Raw genomic sequence first — 20,438 nt, 5'->3', positions numbered from 1 at the left:
TTATTGGCTCTGGGTGCACTGTCGCGCACTCCATGCGCAAGGGTCCTCTCCAACCTCACCGGTCCAGGTCCCCACCAGAGGTCTCAGTCTCGTCGACTGAGCCCCCCTGGTGTGACAAGCGGAGCTTAGCCAATCAAGGGAGTGCTGCTGCTGTAGTGCTCCCTGAATGGCTGCAGGGTCCTGCAATGACAGGAGTTACGCAGGGACCCTGCATTCAGGAGAAGTAAGTCCATGTGTATATATGGGCTTCCTTCAGTCCGTTTGGATTCAGGTTTTTTTTTTAAACCTGTGGATACCTACAGGGAAAGAAGAGGACACAATCTACACCGGATGGATGGTAAGTATAATTTTGTTTTCACCGGTACCGTTTTGGATTCTACACAGAAAAGTGGACGAACCTACGCGATCAAGATAGTATGTGAGTATGGATGTGTGTGGTGTGTAATAAAGTTTTATCTAAATCCGTGTGTGTCAGTTATTGGGCCCCCAGGTATCCGGCCCAGGCTGACCAGCCCCGGTGCTCTTGCTTTGGCCAGGGGACCTTATGTAAAAAGTGTCCACCGGCTATGGCGTGACAGGAGATTTGGCTGGAGATGTGGTGTCAGCAGACACAATAAATACGGTACTTGTTTCCTAGCATGGTGCCACCGATTTTGATCGGGTCGGTCGCATCGCATGCGATGCGACCGACGCGACCGACACGATTTTTACATTGGATCCAATGTGAAATGGTCCCTGGGACCCTATTTTACATTGGATTCAATGTAAAATTGTCCCCAGACCCCAATTTGAACCCCCCTGTTGGGTCAAATGCCCCCATTGTGAACGGCACCCCACGATTGACGCCAACCCGAAGCGCGGCGAGCGCAGCGAGCCCGCGAGGGGCGGCGGTACGCGTCCTACGACCTTTTCATACCCCCACTATCCACGTTGGCGTGGAGTTGAGAATAGATTAGTATGGCGAGCGCAGCGAGCAACCGAGCGCAAAGCGTGGGGAGCGCAGCGAGCTCCGTGAGGGAACGCGCATAACTTCACAGGTATACGCGTCCCCTCGCGGGGCTCGCTGCGCTCGCAACGCTTCGGGCTCAGTGGCTCGCTGTGCTCGCCACACTAATCTATTCTCAACTCCACGCCAACAGGGATAGTGGGGGAATGAAAAGGTCGGAGGACGCGTACCGCCGCCCCTCGCGGGCTCGCTACGCTCGCCACGATTCGGGTTGGCGTCAATAGTGGGGTGGCATTCACAATGGGGGGGCATTAATTAATACCCATGACGGGGGCATATACAATGAGAAATGGGCCATATTGGTCCATTTCCCATTGTTTCCTATGTAAAATATGGTTAATAGCGTCCATCGCATCTTGTGCCATTATAATGGCACACGAGCGACACGATCAACGTGATTACAATGTTAAAAATAATTTAACATTGAACCCTATGGCAAAATCGTGTTGATCGCGTCAGTCGCGTCGTGTGCCATGTTAATGCACGCGACCAACGCGATCAACGCGATCAACGCGATTTGGCCTTTGCCGGCAAAATGGACCTGATTTCAAAGGAAATCGGGTCCATCGCGTGGGTCGTGTACCTTAACTTAAGGTACATGACCTGTAACGACGCCGTGCTAGGAAACAAGTACCTAAATACATTTAAAACAAGGTTGACTAAACTTTAATTGGTTAAAAACATCCAATAATCATAATTTGTTAAAATTTTTATCAAAATACACTCTCTCTCTCTCTATATATATATATATATATTAAATACACACACACGTTGGTTATTAAAAATATATATTTGTCTATGTTTTACACACAGAACCATTATATGTATCTGACTGATCCGTGCGATAATTCAGCCTCTGTAAACTTGGCAGACAAGTACGAATTACTTCACCATTGAAAAATACGAATCCGAAGAATACGGGCTCGGCCTTCTTAGTAAATTCACCCCATCATGTGTTATCGTTGCTTGGAGGGCTGCTTATCATAGATTTTGCTTTGCGTTCCTGGGGCCAGAATAGGGGCTAATTGAATCTCCTCCAGTTAATGCTGCAAAATGTATAAGTCAGACATTGACATAGAACTCTCACCGTCACCAATGGTCACACTACTGTATTATTTTACTAGTGTAATATATTAATATTTGAAACCAGCACCATCTACTGGTTACAGGCAATAATCACAGTTATCTGAGGTGTTTTCAAAATAATGATGTTCTTTTTCTTGATTTAAAGTCCACACTAAGGGATTCGGGTGTGGTAATTTACAAAGGGGAGTGTAGATGCCCATACATCTATGGGGGTATTCAATGCTGGCCGAAATTTCTGATGTTGGAAATATCGATCATTTTTGACAATAATAGGTTGAATTTACAGCTACAGCCATTGTAAGATGGTAGTAGCCCATTGTAGCCTATGGGCTACACACTGCATAGTCTGCAGATTCAGCGGGGGGTCAGTGCTAACCTTGCATGCACAGACCCCCGGCACCCGACTTCTTTCGGAGCCCCTGTCCCTGCGTGGGCAGGAAGATACATGCTGCCGATAGGATTGCATACAGAGGCGTAACTAGAACTTTGTGGGCCCCATAGCAACATTTTTGAAGGGCCCCCAAATCAGGCTTCCACTAGAGAGGGTATGTAACAGTAACGTTTGGTGAGTGAGGCGGGGGGTAAGGAGACAGAAAGAGGGGGCACTGAGGAAAGGACAGAGGGGGCACAAATGCAAGAGCAAAGGGGGCACTGAGGCAAGAGCAGAGGGGGCACAGGGGCAAGGGCAGGGTGGGGATAGAGGCAATGGAGAAAAAGGCAGAGGGGGTATGGAGACAGGGGCACGGTGCCAGAGGGAACAGAGATAGAAGCAGAAGGGGCATGGTGAAAGAGACAGAAAGGGTCATGGAGACAGAGGGGGCAATGAGTCAGGCAGAGGGGGCATAGAGATGGAGACAGGGGGCATGGAGGCAGGTAGGGCAGGTAGAGGGGGCATAGAAACAAACAGAGGGGGTATGGAGACAGGGGCACCATGGGCACAGAGGCAGAGGGGGTACAGAGACAGGGGCAGAAGGCAGACGTGGCATGGTAAAAGAGGCAGAAAGGGTCATGGAGACAGAAAAGGCATTGAGGCGGCAGAGGGGGCATGGTGATGGAGACGGGGGCATGGAGGCATGGAAACAGAGACGGGGGTACGGAGAAAGGAGCAGAAGGGGCATGAAGGCAGACAGGGCATGGTGAAAGAGGCAGAAGGGGCATGAAGGTAGACAGGGCATGGTGAAAGAGGCAGAAGGGGCATGGAGACAGAGGGACCATGGAGACAGAGGGAGCATTGAAACAGGCAGAGGGGGCATAGCAATGGAGACAGAGGGGGGCACAGAAGAAGAGGGTGCACAGATGCAGGGGGCATGGAGATGGGGCAAAATGGACACAGAAGTAGGGGCAGAGTAGGGACAGATGGTGCACGGAGATATGGTCAAGGAGGCAGAAACAGCCGGTGCTTGGTGGCCATGAGAAGGAGACGGACCCACAGCTATAAAGAGGAGCCAACAGTGAGAAGAGGAAAGGACCCTGCTTCTGCATGGCCCATCCTCAGCAGTAGAAGCAGTGCTGTCTGGGGACTGTGTGACTCACCTGGACCTCCGCATTCCGCCTGCAGAGCAGACAACACGCAGATTGTGCGGCAGGGTCACTGAGCCTCTTGACTGAAAGCCGGGCTGATGCACGACTAGTTCGCCATGCCGCTGCGGAGCTTCCCCTGGACTCGCGAGATGATGACATCATCATCTTGCAAGTCCCTATACAATAGGCAGCCGCAGCACAGCCCTGGCACCCCGTACACCAGGGGTGGGGAACCTTTTTTGTGCCAAGGGCCATTTGTATGGGGAAAAAATCCTTTGGGGCTATATGTAAAAATTTCTCTTACAAATTGTCCTGCTGCAGCTGTCACACGCTCCGGCGGCTGCCACTGAATAGGACAGACAGTCTCCGGCTGCTGTTGATTAATAGGAATCTAGTGAGAACTACCGACCTATCGCAATAATTCCCCTGTACTTGACTCCTAGCAAAGCCGGTGGGTGGGTGGGAGGGCCACTCAGACCGGCTACGGGGGCCGCATACGGCCCCCGGGCCTGAGGTTCCCCACCCCTGCCGTACACCATACAGTCCGGACGCCAGCAGTAGAAGCCTGGTGCCGCACCTCCAGTGCACAAGGAGAGTACCTATGTTAACAGGGTTAAGTAAACGAAGGGTGCAGGGGATTGCCTGCCTGGCTCACGGGCCCCCCAAACGTCCGGGCCCCATAGCAGCAGCATCCCCTGCACCCTCCATAGTTACGCCACTGATTGCATATATCAATGTAATCCCACACTGCAAGATCCCAACATATTGCATTAATATGCAATCCTTGGGAAATGGACCCCTTAGAGGTGTACACAGTCAGGGGTGCTGTATGTAAGCTCCAATCAGCTCCTGTAATGTCATAGGGCACTGATGGAGAACATTGGCACTCAAGCTGTTGTTGAACTACACATGCCAGCATGCCCAGTAACAATTTTACTGTTAAAACTGTTCCAGGGCAGGCTGGGATGTGTAGTTCAGCAACCTGGAGTGCCAAGGTTCACCATCACTGTCATAGTGTATGTTTCAAAAGTGACAGGAGCTGGTTAGTTGGTGGTTTATCACTCTCCACTGTAACACTTTTGAAGCTTAGTACATCTGGCCCAGAGAGAAATTAAACATCTGGTGCAGAACAGAGTCCAGAGAGCAGTATCTCTACTGACCCCTGGTGGTGGGGAAACATATTACTGGAAAACAAAGTAAAACAGATTTCTAACAGATACTCCTGCTTATTTAACATGAAACATGCAGATTGTTACTGCACATATCCACAAAAATACCCAGAAGTCTGTGTTCATATTAAGATTTACTGTTATCTCCCCAAACTACCCTTGTACCTGTCTTTAATGTCTCTCAAAATGTACCTCTCTGCCCACCTTCCTTTCACTAGTTTCTCACACAGGGCCTTATTCTAGTTCACTCTTTCTGACAAAATCCTTCTTAGATGGACAAAACCATGTGCACTGCAGGGGGGGGCAGATGTCAAATGTGCAGAGAGAATTAGATTTGGGTGAGTTATTTTGTTTCTCGGCAGGGTAAATACTGGTTGCTTTATTTTTACACAGCAATATAGATCTCACTTTGAAGTAAAACTCCACCCAAATCTAATTCTCTCTGCACAAGTAACATCTGCCCCCCTGCAGTGCACATGGTTTTGTCCATCTAAGAAGGAATTTGTCAGAAAGAGTGAACTAGAATAAGGCCCTTTGAGTGCGCCTTAAACATGTAGATTTTTGTCTCTTGCCCTTAAGGAGAAGTAGGGAGATATGTTAATACTTAATTAGCTACGGGATGTTAAATCAAAATGATTATGTGCATGCAGTGGCGTAACTACAAAGGGTGCAGCTGCTATGGGGCTCAAGCTGTTTCTAGGGCCCGCAGCTCCCACTGCACCTACTGAAGTCTATCCTCAATGCTCATAGCTTCTTCTCCCTCTCCGCTGGAGAGAGCGGTCACTGACATAGCCCCCTCCTTCCGGCACCTGCAGCTGCAGAGGATGTAGCAGCGTGTCCCCCCACCCTCCGGTAGTATTTTCCTCAAGATTAATATAGAACTATATACACACACAATTGAATTTGTGGTCAATGGTGTATATAAAAGAGAGCGCCACACCATTGGATTAATCATCCCAAATTCATCAATTTATTAATATAGCATATTTTTTAAAAAAATAATACAAAAAATGTAACCAATTAGATGATATAGACAATAATTAATTAAAAATAAACAAATAAACACACTTGTTGAGTGAATACAATAAAATTAATTAGTTAATTCAGCATAGTCGGCTTCAGAGTTATAATTCATGTCCTATATTATCAACAGGTTAATATCTCACCCTGTTAGGCTCTGTTAGAAATCGGAAAGAAATGGTAGGACTCTCAGTGGAGAATGCAAATTTGTGCTGTGTTGGAGATGGAGGTCTCCTTCTGAAGAAACCGTTGACTGGATAACGGAGAAATGCATTAATGGCTTTGGGGTTTCATTATACACCCCCCTTATGCAGCTTTTCGGACTTTCTACCCCTGTTTGATATCTGGACGTTTTTATTGGAGAAATTGCGACATTAAAGCTACAGTGCTAATTGCTAAAACCTGAGCATATATGTACCTGCTGTGTCACCTGAGAGCAGGTAATGAGACTCACTCCCGGCTGAATACTTTATCAGCAAGCGGAAGCGGCTCGCTCACCGCCTCACACATCCACAGCAAATCTGTCATTAGGCGACAGTTGCCGGGCGGACAGAGCTTGAGCCGCTTCAGCACTATCCCCCCGACTACCGTTGTTGCCAGCTGATTGTCTTGCTGAGCCGGGTAAGACGGCTAGCTCACCACCACCAAAGCGTACCCTTCCACTGCATAAACCAGCTGGTTCTCCGACCCCTTGCCTGTTTACATCCTGCTATCTAACCACCACCCCCTCGCTTGCACCTCTTGTAATCTGTCTGTCTCCCCTTCCTACTAGATTGTAAGCTCCTCCGAGTAGGGCCCTCTTCCCTCCTGTTGTCAAAGCCCACCTCTCTTCACATTTCACTCACAGCTCTCCTTTACTCCAACACTCAGTGACCATCTTCATACTCATCTCCATCATTGGCCTCAAGCCTCTAGTTGTATGTTGATTGGGTCCTAACTACTTACATTTAAGCTGTAATGTGTATTGAACTGTGGTGCTCTTTATTTGTACTGTATTTTTGTTATTTATTCAATGTTATGCCAAGTTTTGTCTCCCTGTATTGTTCCTTTGTACGGTGCAGCGAAACACTTGTGGCGCCTTATAAATAAAATTATAATAATAATAATAATAACTACATCCTTGGCAAGCCCGTCAGCAGAGTGGTAAGAACTTGAGCCGTGGAAACCTCACAATACTATTGCTGCTGGAATATCCTCACCAGTGGGATCTCTACGCAACCTCCAATTCTGCTGGATAAAAATAAAGGTTTCCCAGAGTAGACCCTAGTCCTCTGCGCTATCTCCAAAACAGCACATTCTCCACTGAGAGTCCTACCATTTCTTTCCAATGTCTACCAGAGCCTAACAGGGTGAGATATTAACCTGTTCCTAATACAGGACATAATGGGGCAAATGTATTAATCCTTAACAAGAGACAAATGCAAGGGTGATAAAGAGAGATAAAAGTTCAGCCAATCACCTACCAACTGCCATGTTACAGGCTGCGTTTGAAAAAAGTCAGTAAGGAGCTGATTGGCTGGACATTTATCTCTATCACCCTTGCATTTATCTCTTGTTAAGGCTTAATACATCTGCCCCTATATCTGATACAATTTTTTTTATGAATTATAACTCTGAAGCCGACTATGCTGAATTAACTAATTCATTTTATTGTATCCACTCAACAAGTGTGTTTATGTGTTTATTTTTTATTAATTATTGTCTATATCATCTAATTTTTATATATATTTTTTTAAATATGCTATATTAATAAATTGATTAATTTTGTATGATTAATCCAATCGTGTTGCGCTCTCTTTTATATACACCATTGACCACAAATTCAATTGTGTGTATACAGTTCTATATTAATCTTCTTCAAATTAAACAATTGCCAGATTGTTATTTGGGAGCAGCCTTTAATAGGTTTTTTTAATTATTATGATTTAACCGATTTAAATGGTAAAATTAATCAATTATCGGAACGTTCTTTTTTTTGGGTTTTGTGCCCGATTGCTTTTTTGTTAAAATTTGTTTTCAGTATTTTCCCCAGCCTGGCTGGTTTTCCGACCGTGCAGTGATTAGCGGCCATTTTGGGGGCAGGGATTAATGCTGTGAAGTGCCCGCCCCCAACAGAGACCAGTGGGTAACTGCTCTGCTTACTGTTCAGGCTGCTGTAGGGCCAGATGTATCAAGCTTCAAAACAGCCAACCAATCAGCTCCTACCTGTTATTTTTCAAACCCAGCCTCTGACATGGCAGGTAGGAGCTGATTGGCTTGCTGTTTAGCACTCTCCATTTTATCACTTTTGAAACTTGGTACATCCGGCTCATAATGAGATAATGCTCACGCTCTCTCCCTCTCTATCTGTCTCTAACTGTGTGTCCTCAAATCCACCCCCCCCCCCCTTTGCTGGCTATAGGCAGAGTTGGCCACCCAATTATTGTAGGTACACAACTGCTACCCCATTTTGTTTATGTGTGTGTGTGTGTGAGACACCCAGTAAACCTCTCCCAGCCGTGTCTGACAGTGTACACCCCTACTCCTGTACTTCTCTCCCCTCACCATTATGTGTTACATTGTACCCCCATACCCCTGTGTGTGTGACACCACCCTGTACTCCCCTCCCCATTGTGTGTGACATTGTACCCCCACACCCCTTTGTGTGTGTCATCCTGTACCCTTCTGTGTATGATGCCTTGTACCCCCACTCAATCTGAGTCATCCTATACCCACACTGTACCCATGTACCTCCACTCTCTGTGGAAAGGGGGGCCCCTTAAAAATTTTGCTATGAGGCCCACAAAGTTCTAGTTACGCCCCTTTGTGCATGATCTAATTGTGTGGAATTGTAATGCTGGGCAACACATACAGACAGGCATTTTACTTAACACCCTGCAGATATTGTGGACATAAGCTGGCAGAGCCATCACAGGGTATTGTACATGATATCTGCACTCAGACATTTTCCCAAACCATGTGTGTGTGTGTGTGTGTGTGTGTGTGTGTGTGTGTGTCTTTGGGCCTTATTCTAGTTCACTATTTCTGACAAAATCCTTTTTAGATGGACAAAATCATGTGCACTGCAGGGGGGCAGATGTAACATGTGCAGAGAGAGTTAGATTTGGGTAAGTTATTTTGTTTCTGTGCAGGGTAAATACTGGCTGCTTTATTTTTACACTGCAATATAGATCTCACTTTGAAGTAAAAGCCCACCCAAATCTATTTCTCTCTGCACATGTAACATCTTACCCACCTGCAGTGCACATGGTTTTGTCCCTCTAAGAAGGATTTTGTCAGAAAGAGTGAAGTCTCTTTGTGTGCTAAAGTACTAGTACATTACATTTTGCAGGCTGTGTCTGGAAAATAGCAGATCGGTAGGTACTTTATCTCTGACAATTTTGATCAACTACCCCTTCTCATTACTATTTTTAGATAAATAGATAGACAGGCAGACAGACTAATTTAGACTTTCAGGCTGTATTCTGGCAGTGATTTTCTCCCTAAAAGCGCTGCACACACGGCAGGCAAAGCAATTTTGACTAAGCCCACGCTATCCTAATTTTTAATATGTAGTCAAAATAGCCTAGCACATTGTGCCATGTGCACATGGCTTAACTGTGTCCCTGTCTCATTGTTTATCAAGCCCATGCTCCTGAGCACAGGCCTAGCTCACATCGGTGATACGTATCACTGATGCTCGCTGTCTTGTCAAAGCTAGTTTATAGTCTTGTATATTGTTGCAGAGTGCCTGATTATATCATTTTGTATTATGGAATTATGTATTATTCATTATTTAATACGGTACTTGTTTCCTAGCACGGCCACAATCTTATGGATCGTGTACCTTTAAGTTAAGGTACACGATCCATACGATGGACCCGATTTCCTTTGAAATCAGGTCCATTTTGCCGGCTAGGACACAATATCGGGGGCATCGCGTCAGTCGGGACCATTAACATCGGTCCCGACGTGACCGACGCGATGCCCCCAATTTTTACATAGGCTTCAATGTTAAAAAATATTTTAACATTGAAATCGTGTCGGGAAAGGTAAAATATCGGGGGCATCGCGTCGGTCGGGACCATTAACATTGGTCCCGACGCGATGCCCCCGATTTTTCCATAGGCTTCAATGTTAAAATATTTTTTAACATTGAAATCGTGAGAAAATGTGAAAAATGTGAAATGGGCCAATATGACCCATTTCACATTATAGATGTCCCCGTCGTCACCCCACGATAGACGCCAACCCGAAGCGTGGCGAGCGCAGCGAGCCCGCGAGGGGCGGCGGTGCGCGTCCTCCGACCTTTTCATTCCCCTACTATCCACGTCGGCGTGGAGTTGAGAATAGAATAGTGTGGCGAGCGCAGCGAGCCACCGAGCCCGAAGCGTGGCGAGCGCAGCGAGCCCCGCGAGGGGACGCGTATAACTTCACAGGTATACGCGTCCCCTCGCGGGGCTCGCTGCGCTCGCCACGCTTCGGGCTCGGTGGCTCGCTGCGCTCGCCACACTATTCTATTCTCAACTCCACGCCGACGTGGATAGTAGGGGAATGAAAAGGTCGGAGGATGCGCACCGCCGCCCCTCGCGGGCTCGCTGCGCTCGCCACGCTTCGGGTTGGCGTCTATCGTGGGGTGGTGGTTTACGCCGTTAAATTTGGGGGGTTGGGAATATTTTACATTGAATCCAATGTAAAATCGGGTCCCAGGGACCCGATTTACATTTCATTCAATGAAAAAATCGGGTCGAAAATCGGTCGGTCGCGTCGATCGCATCGCATGCGACGCGATCGACCCGATTTTTCCGACACGACCACCCCGATGTAAATCGGTGTGGCCGTGCTAGGAAACAAGTACCTTTAATACTTTACAATGTATTGTCTGTGCAACTGCTATATAATAATATTAATAATCAGGGATGCACAATTTAAATCAAACAATTTAAATCAAATGATTAGTTCATGGATTTATATCAAATGATTAAGTCATGATTTAAATGAAAACATTAAAAACTACAACTTTGCATAGAAAAAGATAGCCTCACCTGGGTAGAATATAAAAAAGCAAGCAGCGTTTAAAAACATCAGGTATGCAAGTGAATGATGATATACTGTAACATTCTACTAATAAATGCCACATGTCTAATACATAATATATAAAGGTTAAAAAAAATGATTTGATATAGCTCAACTTTCAGGAATCACACCTATAAAGGATTTTGACCATGTGCAAATAACCAGCTAAAGCAGGCATGTCCAAAGTCAGGCCCGGGGGCCAATTGCGGCCCGTGCTGTCATTTCAAGCGGCCCGCAGCCTCCAGCTGGAAGCGGGCAGAGCATCAGATGTGTGAAGCACAGCACAGGACTCTAAAGGTGGGGCCCCGGCGAGCGCGCCTTTACCTTGCTGTCTGCTGCAGTGAGGAGGTGCCGGCCACCACAGTCAGATGTGTTTGGCGTCCTACCCCTGCTGCTGCAATCGTATATCACCCTACAGGGGCAAACTGGGGGACATACAGTGAATGGGGGCAGAGTGGGGTACATAGTGAATGGGGGTCATACAGTGAATGGGAGTCATACAGTGAAGGAGGGTCAGGCTTGGGGACATACAATGAATGGAGGCACTGATGGACATTAAGAGAAGGGGGGCAGGCTGAGGGACAGAGTGAATGGGTGCAGAGTGGGGAACATACAGTGAAGGAGGGGCAGGCTGGGGGACATACAGTGAATGGGGACAGGCTGGGGGACATAGAGTGAATGGGGGACCATTCTGATGTGATTAATGATTCAAAGAATGTCAGGCTGAATGGTCGGCCCCCACACATTTACACTTCACCAAATCTGACCCTCGTTGCAAAAAGTTTGGACACCCCTGAGCTAAAGTATAAGGGACCGAGTACCAGTGGATTAGTCTGGCTCTATGAGGTGGGTGAAGTTTTACCGCAAAGAGTTCACCGCTGGAGGAAGGAATCTGGAGCAGCGCTTCAATAGATCCAAATGACGCACACTCTCTCTAGGTATACGGTGGTGTAGGAGATAACGGTGCCAATGTATCTCAATAGAATGCAGTTTACCTAGGCAAGTCTGATTGCTGGTGAGAGTCTGAGTCCTGAGTCTGAGATAAAGACAACACCTGGCGTTTTTCGCTATAAGTCAGTAGTTTTAGCAAAGGCAGGGAGAATAATGAATGATATATAGGAGATTCCCCATAGCGCTTCATCCTAGGTACAGGGGAAAAAATATTTAATCCTACTGAAATTGAGACTACTGTAGAGCTTGCTCATGCCAATCAATGTCAAATTATGCTGTTCATCATCAACTTTTGTGCATCCATGAAACCATTTGCACCATACATGTTTGAAGTGGACACTTTGGGGGTTATTCTGATTGCATCGCTCCCCTGTGCATTCTCACAGAGGAGTGATGTTTTGCAACTGCGCATGAAGTTTTATGCACATGTGCAGCCGCTTGGTGTGAGCAGGCGCAGGGAATTGCTTATTGGCCAGCCCGTTCACACCTAGAAGTGCGGACGGGGGGCGTGGGTTGGCAGCGAGGGGCTGCACCCATAGAAATGCCCAGCGTTTATGGGCATTCTCGTGAAAACGCTGGGCATTCCCATTTAAATGTGCAGGTGACGCGGGTGCGGGGGAGCGAGCAGCTGACGTCAAAGGATGTCAGCTGCCCACCCTCTTCCTATACAGGGAGCCCACAGATCATCAGAGAGGTGTCTTAGATCTGCAAACGATTGGAAAATCATTTGATGGTTGGCAAGCATCGAATGATTTTGTCCACACATGCAAGGCTGCGATTGGATTTTTATGCCAAATATTCATTCGCATGCGTGCAGGGATATTCGGCATGTGAGCCAGGATGGGCGTTCGTGCGGCGCATAGATGACAGGAAAATTTCACAGTTCTGCGTGTTAACCAGAATAAGGGCCTTTATGTCAAGTGTCTCCTCTAACCTGGTGGATTTTCCCACGCAGCTCAACCTAGACACTTTTGTGGTAAATGTTCTGAAGCAGATGTTCACCGCAGTTTCATCAAGCGCAGGAATTGAAATGATTCAAAATACGTTTTTTAAGCTGCATGCTACAACCGCGAGGACATGGACAAGTCCATGTTTGACTGTTTGAGTGAAATTCAGAACCTAAATGTACTTCTTGATGCAACTGTTTAGTGTGTTTTTTATTACTGTGTTACTAAAACAATTACTAAAACAAGGTGTAAACATCTAAAATTAAACCGTTTACTTAAAATTTTTTATAAGAAAAATATTTAAATCCCCAAAATATGCTTTAAATAAAAAATAAACAATTTAAATCAAATAGATTTTTTGACAAAATACAATTTTTATGCAACCCTGAAAATGGTAATAACAAAAATATAGCAAATGTTCATAATATCATCTCGTACTTCTAATTTTGGTCTTTTTGCCTTTACACCTTGAGATGTTTTTCATAACACATTCAGATGATCCCCAAACGAAGTTGGAAAAAACACTATTTTTCTCCAATTCTCTCCAAAAATATACCATCTGATATACAGTACAGTAGAAATAAACTGAAATCATTGTGCATGGAAAGCCTTATATTTATCATGGTAATTGAATAGTCTGTATTATGAGATCATGTTATTCACCCACCTTCTCAAATGTTGTACGCACTGCATTAATTGTGGTGTTTTATATAATATGGAATTTATCTGATCCCCTCAATGCACTGCAATATGTAATACTATAGTACTTGACAGATAGAAAATGCAAGCACCACTACAAGAGAGAAATGGGTGCCAACGAATACATCTCCCATACTCTGGTGCGCACAGACTATACTGCCTGCCACACCACTGATATAATAATCACACCACACCATCTCCTTATCACTTATCCTGCACACAGAACAAAAGTTGACCATACTTCCAGAATAATGAGCATTCCATCAAGAACGTAGGTTAATATAGGACATCACTAATAATAAGTATTTTTGGTATTCATCGCTAAAATCTCTTTCTCTGAGTCCATCTAGGGGACCTATTTTGACCATGGGGTTTTTTTGAGGGTTGAGGAGCCAGCACTTAATTGGTTAACTTTTTAGGGTATTACAGTATATGAGCTCCTACCATCCAACCCTCAGTTTGGACTTACTGTAATAAACTCTAAGGAAGTTTATGGACATGATAACAATCCAATATTAGGGGGTTCAAAGTGTACCCAGAATGACTCAGAGAGAGGTTTATTAAGTACCAAAACTCTTATTTTCATCCATCTGGGGGACACTTCTTGACCATTGGGAAGAATACAGTAGCTGCCCCTAGGAGAGGGTATGTTCAGCCTTAGTTAAAAACAAAGCTTTCCACAAAGAATACTTTCCACTGGATGCAAAGTCATGAATGTGTTAACCCAGTGAATGTGACTGAGGTCCCTATAACTGCTCTGCATAGCTGTTCCATGGAACCTATGCCATGGCAATGACTGGTGTTGAGGTCAGTGGCTGGGGATGTCCCCCCTAGCACAGAACAACCCTAACACAGATCTGACTCAGTACAGAAATTCCCCCCTCCCACACATCTTCCAATAGGGATGGGATTAGGGATTTTGCATAGAAAACCTGGTAGTGTATAACACTATCCACGTGACCTTAGATTTGAGCTTTCCAAGTCAAGCTACTAATTCTGGCATTTCTGTATTCAAGTTACACATTTCAGGTTTACTTACCACAAGGCTCAAAGGATGGTATTGTAGCTGAAGTGCTGGCAGTTCCCTGTCTACTAACCAGGCTAAACCATGTATATCTTCCAAGAGTGGGGATTTCCAGTGTTGTCTGGTTACATAGTTATATAGTAGTTAAGGCAGAATAAAGACTTGCGTCCATCGAGTTCAACCTTGGTAGCGAGTATGATCTATTAGCTTCATCCCTTGTTATACATAGTGTATTCTGATATCTTTAAAGACAGATTATGATTATTGTTTGTACCCCTGGATGTTTTTAACCAATAGATGTTTGTGAAACCTTATTTTAAACGTAGTTATTGTGACTGCCAACACCACCTCACCAGGAATAGCATTCCGTAGTTTGGCTGCCCTGACCATAAAAAAATGTTTCCTTCTAAGTTAACGATATCTTCTTTCCCCTTATCTATACTCACACCCACATATCCTGGAGTCCTTCCTTACAGAAAAAAGGGCACCTAACAGTTCCTTATATTGGCCCCTGACATATTTGTACATGTTAAGCATGTCCCCCGTTAAGCGTCTCTTCTCTAGCATAAACAATCCCAATTTGTTTAATCTGTCTTCATATCTTAAATTCCCCATTCCCTTTATTAGCTGTGTTGCTCTTCTTTGGATTTTTCCAGTTCTATGATGTCCTTTTTATAGTGCAGGGCCCAGAATTGTACTCCATATTCTAGATGCGGTCTAACTGGGGTTAAAGTGAGGGGGAATGGGGTGGAACTGAGTTCCACCACCTCTAGTGGTGAGGTGGAATATTTTAACCTCCACATTGGCCCTGCACAGTAAAGTATTCTAGTTTGCAGGGGGGTGTCAAAACCCTACCACTGGCCCAGTCTCTGCCTAATGGGGGGAGGGGAGGGGGGGGTAATTAGGTGTCATAGAGAAATGAGTTCCCCCACCTCTGCATGACCACTTGCCCTGGGTCTAACCAATGCTTTGTACAGTGGCATAATTACATTTGAGTTCCTAGTATCCATACCTCTTTTTATACATGCTAGTATTCTGTTCGCCTTATTTGTTGCTATATGACATTGAGCACTACACCCCAGTTTGTTATCAAGTTGGACTCTATGTTCCTTTTCAAGTTCTGAATTACCCAGTGCCTCTCCGATTAGGTAAAAACTAGCACATTGGTTATGTCTCCCAAGATGCATAACCTTGCATTTATCCACATTGAACCTTATTTTCCACTTTTTTGCCCACTCATCTAATTTATTAAGATCGCTCTGAAGCATGGAGACATCCTTGGTTGATCTAATTATTCTGCTCCGTTTTGTGTCATCAGCAAAGATGGAAACTTTGGTTAGTATACCCAGCTCAATATCATTAATAAATGTTAAATAAAAGGGGCCCTAGCACCGACCCCTGTGGCACTCCACTGGTATCATATTTGATGCTGCACCATTTACAACCACTCTCTGTTCTCTATTATGCAGCCAGTTCCCTACCCATTTACAAATTCTTACCCCTAGTCCAAGGTCCTCCATTTTATTTATAAACCTTATGTGGCACTGTATCAAAAGCCTTAGCAAAATCTAGGAAGACGACGTCTACAGCATCTGCTAAATCGAAAGCAGTGCCATTAAACTCAATGCAGCATCCCCCACTCCCTCCCCACCCGTGTCCCATCCCTCTCTCCCTTCTGGTTGATGCCGGCAACCCGCTGGCCGTCGATATCGAATCAGTATCGCCGGCTGCCGGGTCAACCCATGTGCACACCCCATTAGAGTTCATGTGACCATGCATAACTAGCAGAAACAGCCCTTCAGCATCATTCCACAAAAAAAAGTGTCATATATACAGTATGTTTAGCAGTAGTGTACACAACCTTGTGGGCTGAAGTGTCATGCCTTTTATAGGTGCAGTATGCTGATGTTAGGATGAAGCTCAATTCCTGCAGGCAGGAGGTAAACGTCTTACGTTTGGAGTTGACGTATGATATTATTTGGCAACGAAGCACTGCTCTAGATGCGCCCCAAAATAAAGGGATATCATCTGCCTGAGCCATATTAGGAGTGTTGTATAAGTGCCCTGTATGTTTAAGATGTAAAATGAAATCTTAGGAGTGAGCAAGATAACTTGGGAATCTCCAACATTTAGAAAAGCACTGGGGCAAAGATAATTTAAGAGACATTAAAATATGGGCCTGATTGGGAATGACAATATTTTTAATTGATGTGTGTGTGACCCCAGGAAATAGATGTTTGTATAAAAATAGTCAGTACGAGAGTGGGTAGAGTGAGGATGAGAGTAAAAGGAATAATCACAGGCAAGAGGGTGATGAGAGCTGATAGCAGAAGGAGGAGAGAAGAGTGGTAGAGGAACAGGAAGCAGGTGTCATCTCCCAAAATGAGGGACGAGCCGCCCCAAGACAACATTTTCTGTAGTACTTCTGCAAAAAAAATTTGGTGAAAAGTATTTGGGGCATATAAGTTAACAAGGGTATATGACACATTATCAAAAGTGACATCTACTAAGATAAAACAGACCCCAGGATCTAAGTATTTCCTAACAATGGATTATTGTAAGTTTCTATGAAACAAAATGGCAACTCTCGTTTTATTAGTGAAAGAGGCAGAAAGACAATCACCTATCCAGGGAGCACACAACATATTGCGAGGATCTTCAATCCAATGCATTTCCTGTGATGAAGATGTGAAATAACTTTTTTAAGCTCCACGTTCCAGGATACTATGTTAAAAGAAAGCAATGGGGTGTGATCCGGTCTAGGGGATGGGAGGGAGTAGAGTCAGCTATCCCCTCTGATGGAATGGAGAGATAAAAAATGAAAAGCAAAAAACAGGGTCCCTGCCCCAGCTAGTGGGACAGGAAACAAACACCTATGGTGAATCCAGACCTATGAACCTGGCAGACAAAAAAAAAACACATTAAAAGACAAAAATAACAAAATTAAGTATAGAAAAATGGGCTTTGGCGTCGTCGAAGAATAGTGGTTTGCCACCTTCAAACACTCGTAAACATGCTGGGTAAAGAAGTGAGAATTTAATTTTAGATTCAAAGATGTGCTTGCATAATGGGGAAAACTCCATAAATTTGTTTGCAACAAGAGTGGAGAAATCCTGGAAGATGAAAAGGCATTCTCCATTGTATGTGAGGCTACTCGTCTTATGATTATGGTAAAGGAACTTGGATTTGTCAGTATAATTATGGATCTACGTGATGACTGGATGTGGGCGGTCAGAATTTGTTCTGCAGTCAGGGCCTAGTCTATGTGCACGTTCAATGGCCAGAGAAGATCCCTTTAAATCCATGGCTAGTTGCTCTGGTATCCAGTTGGAGAGAAGGTCAAGTAGTCCATGGCCTTTTACCGATTTGGGAATGCCCACCACCCCCGGGTTGTTAGAACATCCAGCTTTTCAATTATTTATTAATTTATTAACAGATTCTTAAAAAGTGCACACATATTCCACAGCGCTTTACAAAGAATATTTGAACATTCATTCAGTCCCTGCCCCAGTGGAGCTTACACTCCATATTCCCTACCACATGTACACACACACACATACAGACATTTAATTCCACAATGTCTTTGCTTTGATATTCAATAGAAAGCTGGGCTGCATGTAACTCATCTTCTACAGAGTACACCCTATGCTCGACTTCATCCAAGCGGCCAGAATGTTGTGTCAATTGGGAGAGGGTAGCGTCAATTGCCCATATTCCAGGCAATTTGTCATCTAATAAGGGTCCCAGCACTACTGCAATTTCAGAAGGTTTCATTTTGAAAGATGTAACTGTTGAAGTAGATTTGCGTTTTCGTTGAATCCCAGAGTGGGTGGTAGAGCAGTCCGAATCGGAGGAGTTTCCTCCTGAAGTATCGTCACGGAATGCTAAAGATCCAGTCGATGACAATGGGGTAGAGACCAACAATGTTTCCATAAGACGGGCAAACAATGGGAAACCAAAATCTTAGTAGAAGGCGTAGGTATGCGCAGGGAGCACGATATGAAAAGGGCCACACCAGAGAGTAATAGAGTCAAAAATCACATCATATATATTTCACATCATGATGCATATAGTTGAAAAGGCTGTCTGCACAGCCCCTCTCCACATGATCAGATGCGAGAGCTACAGGTGGTAAATGTAAAAGAGCAATGTCCAGTACATGTGGTCACGAAGGCTGGGCGGGGGGGAATTGCAATATGACGACAGCACATAAGGCAGTATGATTAAAGTATAATAGTGAGGGTTCTCAGAGCCCCTAGGTCTGGGAGATAGGAGATGTATGGGAGCAGCAAGCCCTGTGGTGCAGTGGCAGGGTCACAGGATAAGTCCTTAATTGAGGGAAGGTAAAGGGTGTTTAATAACAACCCTGTTTAACAATAGGTTAGGGAGGGGTGCCTGTGGTTGCATATGCTGCATAGAACACGCAGCCAGCCAGCCCCAGCATCCAACTCAGCACGTGTGTGAAGAGGGCAGATGGCCGTCACCTTACTTGTGGGTGGCAGTAGCGTCAGGAATCCACCACTGCACAGGGCAAGCTAATAGCGTCCGTGGGGATGGCTCCGTTCCGCTGGGTGGCCACGCAGGTGAGATCCAAAATCAAGGCTTCGGTGCAGCTTGATGGCCACAACCTGCAGGAGCGCTAAAAAATGCTCCCTGGCTCTGCAGCTAAGTCCCACAAGCACCAGGGCATGTGCAGGGAAGCGGGCTGTGTCCTCTCTCCTGCCCCATCACACCACGCCCCACGTGCGCGCTTCACACCGTCTTAAGGGGCTCCACCCCCTGTGTGAAATATGGTTTGTATTATATGGAGGATTCCTTGGTGCGGGAGCGGGGGTGGTGAGGGTGGGATGGGTGCGTGATGGGTGGATGCGGTGTTGCCACAGCTGGGTTCAGGGGTGCTGCAGGGTTGAGGAGGTCTGGGTGCGGGGGTGCCATGGGTGGGTGCATTAGTACCATAGGTGGGAGGCAGGTGTTGCCACGGCTGGGTTCAGGGGTACTGCGGGTTGAGGAGGTGGCAGGTGCGTGGTTGCCGCAGGTGAGGGTGGCGTGGGTGGGTGGGTGAGGGTGTTTGGGGGTGGTGTATGTGGGGTAGTGGCAGGTGTACTTTCCTCTAAATGTATGATTGCCATCACCTGTGTTGAAGCACATTTCTTATCAATTAACCTGTTCAATATTTATTTATTTATTTATTTGCAGTTTCTTATATAGCGCAGCAGATTCCGTTGCGCTTTACAATAGTAAACAGTGATAAAACAAACTGGGTAACAACAGACAGACATGGAGGTAGGAGGGCCCTATATATATATATATATACATCCACTGTCAAGTCGGCACTCCACGGGTTAATTTTCAGCTGCTCAGGTGCACATAAGGCAATTCATAATAAACAGTCCAGAAAAAATGGCACTCAGAGATGGTAATAGCGGAAGAGATTGTAACTCACATATATTTAAGAAGCCATCAGATGCCGAACGTTTTCAGGGTAACACCCCGTCCTCAGGGCTAGGCTACAGTAATACAAACATGTGAAAACAAGCTTGTTTGGTTTTCACATGTTTGTATTGCTGTAGCCTAGCTGTGTGTGTGTATGTCCTCAGCAAAATTCCAAACTAACATCTTTAATTCATACAACCTATGGACTACACCAGAAACCCATTGTATATACAAACATTTCCAAATAAATGGACTTGAACGCACTCACCCCCCAAAAATATTTATTTACTTCATATTATGTTGCCACAATGATTCCAATATGTCAGACGAACCTTTAAGAAGACTGGTCAAACATGGTAAAAGGATGGTAACACATGCAGACACATGACAGGCTGGAGACTCAGGGGGCTGTGGCTGGAATGACACAGTGGGCTAGATGGGTCGCAGATGTCATGTGGACCCAGCACTGCAGGGGGGCATGTGGCTGGAGTGGCAAAGGCCTATAGCGGACATGGAGCATGTGGCTG

The sequence above is a fragment of the Crinia signifera genome, chromosome 2 (assembly GCF_055691185.1).
Source record: "Crinia signifera chromosome 2, ASM5569118v1, whole genome shotgun sequence".
NCBI classification, from domain to species: domain Eukaryota; kingdom Metazoa; phylum Chordata; class Amphibia; order Anura; family Myobatrachidae; genus Crinia; species Crinia signifera.
This window is presented reverse-complemented; position numbering follows the sequence as displayed.